Source organism: Lynx rufus, unplaced genomic scaffold (genome assembly GCF_022079265.1).
Source record: "Lynx rufus isolate CCGP_SWC_20201006 ecotype Redwood Valley unplaced genomic scaffold, mLynRuf1.p SCAF_8, whole genome shotgun sequence".
In the NCBI taxonomy this organism is placed as follows: Eukaryota; Metazoa; Chordata; class Mammalia; order Carnivora; family Felidae; genus Lynx; species Lynx rufus.
This window is the reverse complement of record NW_025814896.1, coordinates 98,657,503-98,670,860: the sequence shown is the minus strand read 5'-3', so window position 1 is coordinate 98,670,860 and position 13,358 is coordinate 98,657,503.

Below are 13,358 nucleotides of genomic sequence, written 5' to 3'. Positions count from 1 at the left end.
GTACATTTTTTGTTGTTATTTAATGTTTTTTTTTGAATGTCAGATGTTTTTCTTATGTTGTCTCTACGTGATGGTGAAGCAGCACACAAAAAAGACACACCAACTCCCATACAAAGAGTACAAGCTATTTCAATATAAGTAAGTTGTACCATGTAGTTATACAGTTATCAGCTACATTATCACCAAATTTGAAACCTCTAAGATCTCACATTTCTGTGGATTAAGAATCAAAGTGGACTTAGCTGGGCCCTTTCAGCGACTCTCACAAGGCTGCAATCAGGATGTTTTCTTTGGTTACAGTCTTTGCAAAGTTAGACTGGAGGGAGTTGCATTTCAAGTTCATTAAAATGGCTCTTGGTCGATCTCAAAAGATCCAGTAGTTTCAAACTTGCATGTGTGGCTTGAGACAGTTCGCAGGCGCACACTGGCTGCTGGAACAAGATATCAGTTCCTTGCTGTGAAGCCTTCTCCATATGGCTGGTTACAACATGGCAGTTGCATCCCCCAAAGTGAGTGAGTGAGAGACAGACACACCCAAATACAGAAGCCACAGCCCTTTTGTTTTGTTTGTTTTGTTTGTTAATTTTGCCACTTTTTAAAATCATGTGGTACTCATCAAAACAGGTGCACTCCTTAATACCCATAACCTGTTTCACCCAACCCCCTCCACCTACCTTCCCTCTGGTAATCGTCAGTTCTCTATAGTTAAGAGTCTGTTTCTTGGTTTGCCCCTCTCTTTGTTTTTCCCTCTTTTGCTCATTTGTTTTGTTTCTTAAATTCCACATGAGTGAAATTGTATGGTATTTGTTGTTCTCTGACTCACTCATTTCACTGAACCATTATACTTTTTATAGCTACATCCATGTTGTTGTAAATGGTGAGATTTCATTCTTTTTTATGGCTGAATTATATTCCATTGTATATATATACTACATATTCTTTATCCATTCATCAATTGATAGACATTTGGACTCCTTCCATATTTTGGCCATTGTAAATAATGCTCTTATAAACATAGGGGTGCATGTATCTCTTTGAATTAGTGGTTTTGTATTCTTTGAGGTAAATACCCAGTAATGTGATTGCTGGATCATAGGCTAGTTCTATTTTTAACTTTTTGAGGAAACTCCCTACTGTCTTCTACAGTGGCTGCACCAGATTGTATTCTAACAGTGCAAGAGGTTTCCATTTTCTCCACATCCTCACCAAAGCCTGTCATTTCTTGTGTTTTTTATTTGAACCATTCTGATAGGTATGAGGTGGTATCTCATTGTGGTTTTGATTTGCATTTCTCTGATGACTAGTGATGATGAGCATCTTTTCATGTGTCTTTTGGCCATTTGTATGTCTTTTTTGGAGAAATTTCTGATTTTTTCTTCTGCCCATTTTTATTTTAATTTTTTTGGTTTAATTTAGAGAGAGAGAGAGAGAGAGAGTAAGCAGGGGAGGGGCAGAGAGAGAGGGAGACACAGAATCAGAAGCAGGCTCTAGGCTCCGAGCTGTCAGCACAGAGCCCTATGCAGGGCTCAAACCCATGGACTGCGAGATCATGACCTAAGCTGAAGTCGGACACTTAAGTGACTGAGCCATCTAGGTGCCCCTTGTCTTATGCCCAGTTTTAAATTGGATTATTTGTCTTTTGAGTGTTGAGTTGTATCAGTTTTTTGTATTTTTTTATATTAGGCCTTTATTGGATATGTCATTTTCAAATAATCCCCATTCACTATGTTGCCTTTTAGTTTTTTTTTTTTTGATTGTTTCCTTTGCAAAAGCTTTTTATTTTGATGTCGTTCCAATGGTTCATTTTTGTTTTTGTTTCCCTTGCTTCAGTAGAATTATCTAGAAAGAAGTTGTACAACTGATCTTGAAAAAGTTACTGCTGGTGTTCTCTTCTAGGATTTTTATTGTTTTAGATCTCACATGTAGGTCTTTAGTCCATTTTGAATTTATTTTTGTGTATGGTGTAAGAAAGTGGTCCAATTTCATTCTTTTGCTTGTTGGTCCAGTTTTTCTGGACCAACATTTGTTGAGAAGACTATCTTTTTTCCCAGTGAATATTCTTCTTTGCTTCATTGAAGATTAAGTAATTGAGTATATAACTGCATTGTTTCTGGGTTTTCTATTCTGTTCCATTGATACATGTGTCTGTTTTTTGTGCCAGTACCATACTGTTTTGATTACTGTAGCTTTGTATTATAACTTGAAGTCCAAAATTGTTATACCTCCAGCAATGTTTTTCTTTTTTAAGGTTACTTTGGATTTTGGGGGTCTTTTGTGGTTCCATACAAATTTTAGGGTTGTTTGTGCTAGCACTGTGAAAAATCCTGTTGTTATTTTCATAGGGATGGATGGCATTTCAGAGGGATGGATGTGTAGATTGCTTTGTGTAGTGTAGACATTTTAAAAATATTTGTTAAATATTAACGTGTTAACATATTTTTTAAATATGACAGATGAGTGTCTTTCCATTTCTTCGAATTTTGTTGAATTTCTTTCATCAGTGTTTATAATTTTCAGAGTACGGGTCTTTTACCTCTTTGGTTAGGTTTATTCCTAGGTAGCTTATTGTTTTTGAATCACTTTTAAATGGGATTGATTCCTTAATTTCTCCTTCTGCTCTTTCATTATTGGTGTAGAGAAATACAACAGATTTCTATACATTGATTTTGTATCCTGAGACGATACTGAATTCATTTATTGATATCAGCAGTTTTTTGGTGGAGTCTTTTAGGTTTTCTGTATATGGTTTCATGGATTCTGCAGATAGCTGAAGTTATACTTCTTCCTTGATGATTTTGATACCTTTTATTTTTTTATGTCGTCTTATTGCTGTGGCTAGGATTTCTCGGTTTATGTTGAATAAAAGTGGTGAGAGTGAACATCTCTGTCTTGTTCCTGACCGTAGAGGAAAAGCTCTCAGTTTTTCCTCTGTTAAGGATGATACTATCTTTGTGTTTTTCATAGATGACCTTTATTATGTTGAAGTATGTTCCCTCTAAAACTAGTTTGTTGAGGGTTTTTATCATGAATGTATGTTGTATTTCATCAAATACTTTTTCTGTATCTATTGAAAAGATCATATGGTTCTTATCTTTTCTCTTATTGATCTGATGTATCATATTGATTGATTTATGGATATTGAGCCACTGTTGTAACCCAGGAATAAATTCCACTTGACCATGAATGATTCTTTTAATGTATTGTTGAATTAACTTTGCTAATATTTTATTGCAAATTTTTTAGTGAAGTCTTTTTCTGGTTTTGGTATTAGGATAATACTGGAATCATAGAATGAATTTTGAAGTTTCCCTTCCTTTTTCTTGGGGGGGGTAGTTTGAGAAGGTATTAAGTCTTATTTAAATGTTTGGTAGAATTTGTGAAGTCATTTGGACCTGGACATTGTTTTTTTTTTTTTTGGCGGGGGAAGGATTTTCTAATTACTGATTCAATTTATTTGCTGGTAATTGGCCTGTGCAAATTTTCTATTTCTTCCTGTTTCAGTTGTGGTAGGTTGTATGGTTCTAGCAACTTATACATTTCTTCCAGGCTGTCCAGTTTGTTGGCATATACTTTTTCGTAATATTCTGTAGTAATTGTATTTCTGTGGTGTTGGTTGTTATTTCTCCTCTCTTATTTGTGATTTTTATTTATTTGTATCCTTTTTTTGTTGTTTTTGTTGATAAGTCTGGCTAGAGGTTTATCAACTGTATTGATATTTTCAAAGAACCATCTCTTGGTTTCACTGATCTGTTTTTTGTTTGTTTGTTTGTTTAGTTTCTGTATTATTCATTTCTGCTCTAATCTTGAGTATTTCCTTCCTTCCTTCTGCTGGTTTTAGGTTTTGTTTGTTGGTCTTTTTCTAGCTCTTCTAAGCATAAGGTTAGTTTGTTTGAGATTTTCTTGCTTATTGAAATAGGCTTCTATTGCTACAAACTTCCCTCTTTGAACTGCTTTTTCTGAGTATCAAAGGTTTTGAACCATTGTGTTTTCATTTTCCTTTGTTTCCATATACCTTTTCCCCCTTCTTTTATTTCCTGGCTGACCCATTCATTGTTTAGTACCATTTTATTTAACTTCTATGTATTGTGGTCTTTACATAATTTTTTCTTGTGGTTGACTCCTAGTTTCATAATGTTGTGATCAGAAGATGCATAGAATGATTTTGATCTTTTGGAATTCATTGAGGCTTTTTTGGTGACCTAATATGAGAAGCTACAGTCTTTTTGTAATGTAATGTGAAATATTTCTGCCATCTTCTGTTTATTAGAAACCATTCACTAGGTTTACTCCATAAACAAGAAGAAAGGGTTACACAAGGACATAAATACCAGGTGACAGGGACCAGCAGGAACCATTTTAGAAGCTGCTTTCCACACGTTTATTCCATTGCTTCTGACTTTTGCATGGCATTCCATAGTATGCACTTGCCACATTTCTTTTATCTGTTTTTATATCAGTGATCTGCTTTATCTCTAATTCCTAATTACACAAACAAGAATGACTTGATGAACTTATGTAGATGTCCTTTTACAGTTCAGAGTTCCTCTTCATGTATATCCAGAACTGAAAGTGATGAACCATAGACAAATGTATTTAGAAGAAAAACTTGTGTGGAGTCAATGCAAAATGCAACGTTATTTGTAAAGGAAATGCAACCAGGAAAAATTAATGAGTGCACGTAGAGATAATCATGGTAAACATAAGAAACAAATGAACAGTAACCTTCAAAGGCAATGACAATAAGAGCAAATGAAATGGCTTCCTAGATCTTAAAATTTTTAAGAAATCTGAAGATGAAAACTTCAATTCTATAACCCATAATCAACCAACCTATCCAAAAATCCATCCATTCAACAAATAGCTATTATCACATAGCAAGAACCATACTTTGACTTAAGAGAGCTGGTTACTTGACTCCCATCTTTCTGTTGCTCTCCTCTTGCTAACCTTTCTCATCTCTGGGTTTTACCTTTCCTCTCCTCTCTTTCATAAATACACAATTCACTTAAGTTCACATGTGCAGGTTGGTGAAATGACCAAATGCACATATCTGCCAACGGTGGGAAAAGGTCATGCATCAACCTCAATTAAGATTACCAAAATAATGTTTTATTCCAGGTACTTAGTTAGTGACTGTGTGACACTAAATGCAAAATGAATTGAGCTACCAGGGATAGGAAGTTCTTTGTTTTACAAATGATATTAAATATATTTTGATATATTAAAAAAATAAGGCTAGAGTAGAATAAAGGTTTGAATTTGCACAGTTCTTCACATTAAATAAATAAACTATTATACTTCTCTGTAGCAATTTATGAAAAACATCTTAACAAGGAAAGCTGTGAAATTTGTAAACATCCGTAAATATATATTTTCTAAAAATGTTTGCATTTTCTGTTTTTTTTCTATTTTTTTTTTAATTTGTATTTGTATTTTTTTTTGTCTTGGAAAACAGATGTGTATTCAAGTAAAGGTCTGTGCATTCTTTCTGGGTCAGTCCTAACAAAATCATAGAGGACCACTTTTTTAATGCACGTTGGGTATTTGGCAAATAAGAGAGAAATGATTAGCCTAGCTAAACTTATTATTTTTCAATTATTGCATTTAGAAATCTGAGACTTGACTCACAGGAATTAAAAAAATATTTAATTAAATACTTATAGGAGGTATTTGATTGAAACATTTCAATTAAGGATATTTTCATCTGTGATCATGATAGTCTCATTATTAACTGTTAAGACAAGTCAAAAAAAAAAAAGTTGTGTCTTCTTCTTTACACATTTTTCGTTGACCTAAGTAAAAACACTTTGGGAGTATGCATTTGCAGAGAATTAGTAATATTATCCAAGACTCTATGTACTAATCTCAGGGCTTGATTGTACATAAACGTGACATAGAAGAAGCCATATAAGGAAAGAAAAAACATAGATAGTCCTTGGTGGACCAAACCTTCTCATATTCAGAACTAATTTTGAGCTAACTGTAGATATGCTGAAATTCCCAATTACATCATTAATAACACCAGGAAAAGTTGTAAAGTGCTTTACTGCAGTAGGATTAATATTACAGAAAACATTAATTTTCTTAGCTAAAAGGAATCTTAGAATTTCTAGTTTTTCTGTTCAGTGAAATTAATGAAATCTTGTCTTCTACGATGATTAAAAGTAGAATGCTTTTAATATCAATTTTAATATATATATATATAGAGGCTGGCAGCTAGATGAACTCAATGACTATGTGAGATTAATTTCATGCTCTGTAGTCATTAATTATCAACTGGTAAAACAATAAAATGTGACATATTGATGATGCCATCACACATAAAAAGCATTTTCCATTGTGGACACATTTGAAATGTATACTTTTGATTGCAACAGAATGCTTGAATTAATGGAAATATCTCTGTATATGATTAAACAAATGATTTTGCCTTTACAAGACAAATTACATACCATAGGCACATATAATTGTTTTGATTTTCTATTTCCACCTTGAACCAGTTAAGTCAATTTCATTAGTGCTATTTAAAGATTGAATCTTCCCACCTCTGAGGTCTTTGTTAAATGGTGAAGAGATATTTCTTGCATGTCTGCATACTTTAGCAGCAACAAGCCAACTTGCACATCATTTTATTTACTAAGCCATTCAATTGTTTACTGAATTATTAATTCATTCTTTTGGTTATCACTTATTTTTCAACTTCTTTTTCAGATGATTCCTTTATTATATAGAAAACATGCAAAACTACTTTTTATGTACACATTTCTGTTTATATTCTTCAATTTAATTTTCTGTCTGTATTCATATGCATATATGTACTAATCTCCTTACAATTCCCCTTTATGAGCTCTCTTGACCAGGAGAGTTTAACTCTTTAATGAGTCTAGGATAAAATCTTTAAACTGTTGTTTACTCCCTTTTATGTCCTTATTTCAAATTCCTTTTTCCACCCTCTTCCCACTACTTTTGCATATACACTCGGTTCTAAGACTTGTTCACAGTTTCAGATTGTATTAGATTCCATGTTCTAAGGATATTGTTATACACTAATGTCATATTGTAATTTTGTTCTGTGAAAAAAAGAGATGGTTTAATACAAAGTATTCTGTACTTGGTTTTAGACTATAGTTTAATATGTCCCAGTTAATATGTATTCAATACTTCAGTACAAAACACTATTGGGATGTTTGATATTAGAGTTGTCAACTAAAAAACGTATCTTTTAATGAGGTGTTAACAGTAAACACAAAGATTACAAAATGTAGCAAGTAAGTTAAGTACCATGAGAGAAATTAAAATTTAATCAGATTTAAAAGAGAGACAAATTATGTCCAATTGTAGCATTTGGAAAGGGCTCCATGGTCTAGGTAACACCGGATAGGTTTTGGGGAATTGTGGGTGATAGAGATGGTGAAAGAGAAGTCAAAATGACTACAACCCAAATTTTAAACTTGCATATAAAACAATGCATATGCATTTACAAAGAGAAAGATAATTATTGAAAATTTATTAGGTGATCAGAACTATTTGAATGTTCAAATTTGCCTGGAACATAAGCTAATTTACAATCCAGTGTATCTGCCAATAATTTGCATTCAGTAAGTCTTCATGATGCAAAGACAGAAGAGAAAACATCAAGTTATTGAATAAGATCTTAAAGTTCAAACTTATTTTCAAGCTGTTAACAGGCATTGAGGTGGCAGTAATGTTTATGTTTGGTTGTAGGTAAAATACAAAGGAAATAACTTTAGAATCTTTAGTGGCTTCAGATTATACTATAATAAAATGTCCAATTTTATTGGCAAATGTAATTTTACTATTAATAGTTGTTCACACCATCATATTATTAAAGCAGAACTTAGGCTGAATCCAAATAGAGATTTCAGATTCTATTCTCTGGAGCTTCATTTATGAGTATGATGCATGCCATTAAATGTTGGCAATACAGGGACACCGGGTGGGCAGTTGAAGGTGTCCAACTTCGGCTCAGGTCATAATCTCATGGTTCTTGAGTTTGAGCCCCACATCGCGCTCTGTACTGACAGTGCCGAGACTGCTTGGGATTCTCTCTCTCCCTCTGTCTCTGCCCCTCCCCCACTGTCTCTCTTTCTAAATAAATAAACTTTAAAAAGTTTTGATTATACAGAATCACAGAATGCTATTATATTTTGTAAAAGCTGCTTAAAAGTTGAGTCTGTGTGTGTGGTGTGCTATGTTTATACATATATGTGTGTATGTATACACATGTACTTAATGATAGGACAAAATGCCATCCTGACTGAAGTAAATATTTTGAAGGGCAATATAACATAATAGAAAAGATACATGGTATCACCTTACTGATCTTGTCAGCTCATCTCTAAATTTTCCCCCTCTCTTCTGGAGTGGTCTGCATTAATAGCATAATTATTCAACAAGTTCCTTTTTATTACAAGGTATTTTCATGGTGTTTTCTAAATTTATAAATACATTTTATTAATTAAATTCTATTCTTCTAATCTGAAGTTATTTTTATATGACCACCCTTATTAGGCATAAGTTTTCAGTGAACTTCATCTTCGCAGAAATTGTCATAGATGCACGTTAACATTTATATGATTGATAAATTAATGTTTGTAAGCTCTACTAAATGTCTCTGAAGACAAGGATCAATCTATAGAGTATTTGGCAGAGAGTAAGTGCTTGACAAATATTTGTCAAAAAATGAAAAAGTAAATGAATACAGATTGTGAAAAATTCACAAAAGGCAAAAATACATTTAAAATGAACATTTGGGGTACCTGGGTATCTCAACTGGTTAAGCATCCCACTCTTGATTCAGTTTAGGTCATAATCTCACGGTTCATGAATTAGAGCCCATGTCAGGCTCTGAGCTGACAGTGCAGAGTGTGCTTAGGATTCTCTCTCTCTCCCTGTCTCTCTTAACTACCCCTCCCCTGCTCGCTCGCTCACTCTCTCTCTCTCTCTCTCTCTCTCTCAAAATAAATAAATAAGCCTAAGAAAATAAATAAAATGAACAGTGATGGAATATCAAAGTGATGAGTAGAGGAAAAAACAATCACATGGAATACTTACTTTAGTAATATTAATATTTTTTAAGTTTTTTTTTACATTTATTTTGAGATACAAAGACAGAGCACAAGTGGGGGAGGGACAGAGAGAGAATGAGACACAGAATCTGAAGCAGGCTCCAGGCTCTGAGCTGTCAGCACAGAGCACGACATGGGGCTCAAACTCACAAACCGTGAGATCATGACTTGAGCCAAAGTCGGACTCTTAAACGACTGAGCCACCCGGGTGCCCCAATATTCATAGTTTTAATCAATATATTTTCAGCTTATATCCTTTCAACTAATGGTTTCTACTTTCTGCTTTTTAATATATTGGACATCTTTAAATAGTAAGAAGGAATATCTAGGAAATTTATTTAATCAACAATGTTTAAGTCAGGGAGGAATATGCATGGACATTGGTGACTGAACATGTTAATAATGAAATCTGATGGTTGTTTTAATTATCAGCTAATTTTAGGATTCAGTGCTTACAAAAAAATAGAAAGTATGTATTCTTTTTGCTCATTCTTTCATATTTCATACTCGAGGCTCTCCCTTTCAAGTGTCCTGTCATAAAAATGCCTGTCTATAGGTGATATAAGTGCAACGCAGGTACAGAGTTGTCCATGCCCTGGTGACTCAAATGTGCCCATCTGTCTTTGACCATCATCAAGGCTGACAAACCTCAGTGCCATCACAGTTGTGCCCCAGTGCCCCTTGTCCCCACATCTTGGAAATTACAAATCCAGAATGATAAGTTGCCTCCAACAACACTGGAAGGTAGTATTCCTAAAAGAGCAAGCAACACAGGGTTCCATAAAGCTATGTTTGCTTCTTGATTAATGTCACTCATCACTAAATTCTAAGCCCCCACAGTACAGATTTCAAGCCCAGAATATGTCTTACATTTCTACATTCGTACACTCTCACCAATGTAGAACAGAGGTTCAGTAAGTACAGGGCTGAAAGTGGCCTGCGATCAGAGACCCATGCCATGGATCTTTTCTTTTCTTTCTTTAATTTTTGTATATTGTCCCACCATTTCTCATCTTGAAAAAATAGCCTTGCCATTCTCCTTTCTAATTAAATTAATTAGACCTTGGAGTCTTTTTCAGTGTTTCAGCAGCATTTTTAATAATTCTTTGTATAACTTCAACACAGGTTTCCTCCTTCTAGCACAGATTTTTTTTAAGAAGTTAGGTATTGTGGCATCGGATATGGAGATAAAACCTGACAACAACCTTCCATTTATAATCAGACAATATTCACAGGCTTTCATTATTAAAAAATGCTTGTTTCAATGGATGTTTAGAATTATTCAAAAAGGAAAAGTAGAGAAATTGGGAATAAATTTTTATTTAAAATATAAGAACAGAATGTCATTATTAAAAATTCAGAACTGTGGAGATAAAATTTGCAGAGAGCTTTTGGGAATTATAGAACCTCATTATTCCTATATGATATTCTAAACTTGAAGATACCTAATTCATACCTAGATGAACATTGCCAGCTAAACTTAATGTTCTGTAAGCATGGATTAATAATTTGTGTTTCCCTCCTGGAATCCCATTTTGTACCCCCAAATTGCTAGCTGTAAATGTTATGGAAAATGCTTAATAATCATATATAATAGCTATTGTAGATGCACAAGGCAGAGTAGCAAACGGGGAGATTTGGGCTTCACTGGACAATGAAGAGAGCAAATCAGCCTAAATAGTGTTGAGTGAAGATATGAAGGGCCACATGACTGACTCTTGAATATGAATATGAAAATGAGTATGAATATAAACAAACATAAACATCAATATAAATATATATGTAAATATCAGTGGGACATCAATGTACCAATTTTTTCTGTATGGTTGTTGTACAGACTATGTAGATTCATAAAGCTTCTTGAGATAACAAGATATATTTATATGAATATTTTGAACAATTTCAATTTCTAGTCATAGAATTTTAACATAAACAATGCTTGTAATTGAAAATTCTTTCCTTGGGTCACCTGGGTGGCTCAGTCGGTTAAGTGCCCTACTTCGGCTGAGGTCATCATCTCATGGCTTGTGAGTTCGAGCCTCGTGTCAGGCTCTGTGCTGACAGCTCAGTCTGGAGCCTGCTTCAGATTCTGTGTCTCCCTCTCTCTCTGCCCCTCCCTTGCTCATGTTCTCTCTCTCACTCTCTCTCTTCTGTCTCTTGCTCTTGCTCTCTCTCTCAAGAATAAACAAACATTAAAAAAATAAAAAAGAAAATTATTTCCAGGGTAAATACTACTTCCCACCACCCACCTTGTTTTTCGCACTACTCATTATCTCCTTATTATGTCTTGAGTCTGGCTTTTTCTCCCACTATTGAAATAGTTTTTCAGAACTCAACAATATCTCCTAATTGTCTAAATTTTCTCCATAATTATTTTTCCTTAATTCTCTTCATCATTTGGTAAATTGCTCAGTCAGCCACATACTTGTTGAAATTTCCAGCTTCCTTTGTTACATTTCTATAGTATTGGATTGGATACTATAGTATTGGATTGGTTGGATATTTTCTTTCTCTAAGTGTCCCTTCCTTTTCTGATTTACTTCCATTTGTTCCTATTTTTTTCCAAAACAGTGCATCAATGAGGATTATTGCCCAGGGATCAGTGCTCTAATCTCCATGCTTCTTTTTATCATTCTTGCTTCAAACATCCATGCTTCCAAATTTTGTCTGCATTTGACTTACATTTAAATCTATTTTTTGACACTGCTTTTCTATTGTTCTAGTGATGAGTAACCACTTACACTTCACATCTTTAACATATGTGGCATGTGGTTATCTTTAATGCAACTTAACCAAAACTGAGCAGTAACCATTTTCCTCTTAAATCCCATACCTAGTGATTTAAAATTATTTCTTTGTTAATAATTATCCAGACTTCAAATTATGAATCTATTTCTGTCTGTTTACTCATAAAAAGTCCTAAAATTTAATCACAAGCCCCCAATGTGATTTCTCATATCAGCTCCTATTATTGCGTGTTTACTTTATTACCTAATATCAAATACTGTAAAACATTCTTGCTACCCTATGCCATACTATAACTGCTTTTATTCCTTATATTTCAACATACCCTTTTACTAGAAAACAAAGCAAAACAAAACAAAAACGCCTATAGTAAGATTCAGTACTCTTGCACAGTAAGTAAGATCCTAGGTAGTCTTTCTAAATATTCTCTGTATTAATCGATTTCATCTATTCCTATGTATATTTCTTAATTCCAGGAGACATGCATTGCTTCATGTTTTTGTGTAAATGACATTGTAAAAAATATCCAAATGTTCTATAGAACACTTATTAATTACATAGATGAAAAATTTCTCATCACATTGGAGAAAGCAGAGACATCTTAATCAAGTGACTCAATTCAACATCATCTATAATGTGTATAAATGACATCATCTGTACCCTGATATAAGTCAGCTGAGAAGGAAAAAGCATTATCTATATAATATCACTACCAAAGTATTCAGTCTGAATCTAATCATGAGAAATCATGAGAATCTAATTAGAGTGATTCAAATTGAGGGACTTCTATAAGCCATCTGGCTTTATCTCTTTGAAAATGTCAGTGTAATAAAAACTGAAAAAAAAGAAATAACTAAAATAGGGCAAACTCCTAGATTAATAAATAAAAAAAGGGACATGACAACTAAATGAAATAATTAAATCTTAATTAGATCCTGATTTAAAAAAAAACTAGCTAGGAAGAACTTTATTCAGATTTGTCTTTGTCTGACTAATTTCATTTAGCATAATATTCTCTGTGTCCACCATGTTATCACAAGTGGTAAGATTTCATTTCTTTGTGTCTCAATAATAATCCAGTGTGTGTGTGTGCAAGCCACATCCATTCATCTATTGATGGACATTTGAGGTGCTTCCATTTCTTGGCTATTTTAAATAATGCTGTGATAAACATAGGGGTACAGATATCTTTTCAAATTAGTGTATTTTCATTTTCTTTGGGTAAATTCCCAGTACTGGAATGATTGGATCATATGGCATTTTTATTTTTAATTTTTTGGAGAAACTTCATATTATTTTCTACAAAGGTTGTGCCAATTTACTTTCCCACCAACAATGCACAAAGATTCCCTTTTCTCTCCATCTTCCTCAACACTTGTTACTTCTTGTCTTTTTGATGCCAGCCATTTTGACTGGTATTAGATGATATCTCATTGTGGTTTTGATTTCATTTTTGTGTGGAATCTAAAAATCAAAACAAATGAACAAAGACTTTTTTAAAGTATTATTTTTAATTGAAGTATA